Raw genomic sequence first — 236 nt, forward strand, 5'->3', positions numbered from 1 at the left:
CTCTCTGCGCCGTCGCGTGGAGCGAGCCACGTTGGCGCCTGCGCTGCGGCGGGCGCTGCTGCCTGGACCCAAACGCCTCGGAAGCACTGGGCTGGTACAGACGTTGGGCTGGTGTTATGACAGAGAGATCCTTATCTGCCGCTACGCTGTAATTAGGAGAGCGCGGGGAGGAACTCGTTTCCCCCGTCGTGTTGAAACACGCTTTGTAACGCACGAAAAATCCTATAAAACTCTGC

Source organism: Buceros rhinoceros, unplaced genomic scaffold (assembly GCF_000710305.1).
Source record: "Buceros rhinoceros silvestris isolate BGI_N320 unplaced genomic scaffold, ASM71030v1 scaffold25570, whole genome shotgun sequence".
NCBI lineage: Eukaryota > Metazoa > Chordata > Aves > Bucerotiformes > Bucerotidae > Buceros > Buceros rhinoceros.